The sequence below is a fragment of the Branchiostoma floridae genome, chromosome 8 (assembly GCF_000003815.2).
Source record: "Branchiostoma floridae strain S238N-H82 chromosome 8, Bfl_VNyyK, whole genome shotgun sequence".
Lineage (NCBI taxonomy): Eukaryota > Metazoa > Chordata > Leptocardii > Amphioxiformes > Branchiostomatidae > Branchiostoma > Branchiostoma floridae.
Genome location: NC_049986.1, coordinates 4,111,354 through 4,111,690, shown reverse-complemented (window position 1 = coordinate 4,111,690; position 337 = coordinate 4,111,354).

Below are 337 nucleotides of genomic sequence, written 5' to 3'. Positions count from 1 at the left end.
TCCGGAAAAAAATGTAATTGTAACATTAAAGCCGTATTTGATGTCAATATCTATCGTGTTCATCGATTTTTATTAGCATTGTTGCCGTATCCGCAATCCTCCAGCAGTAGTTTCTGTTTACTCAATATACTTATCATTTTCAACCATACCACAGTAACTTTATGGGTTGAAACGTCTCGCTGTTTCTGATGTTATTCAAACCTTCCAGGGGGTATTTTGGGGTTTTCAGTTTCCTAGGCTGACCTAGAGGTCATTGACACCACCACCTGATTTTCCAGGTGTAGCTGGCTAATTCAATTAACCCTATTCAGACCGGTGTGACAGCGATCTCGCCCCC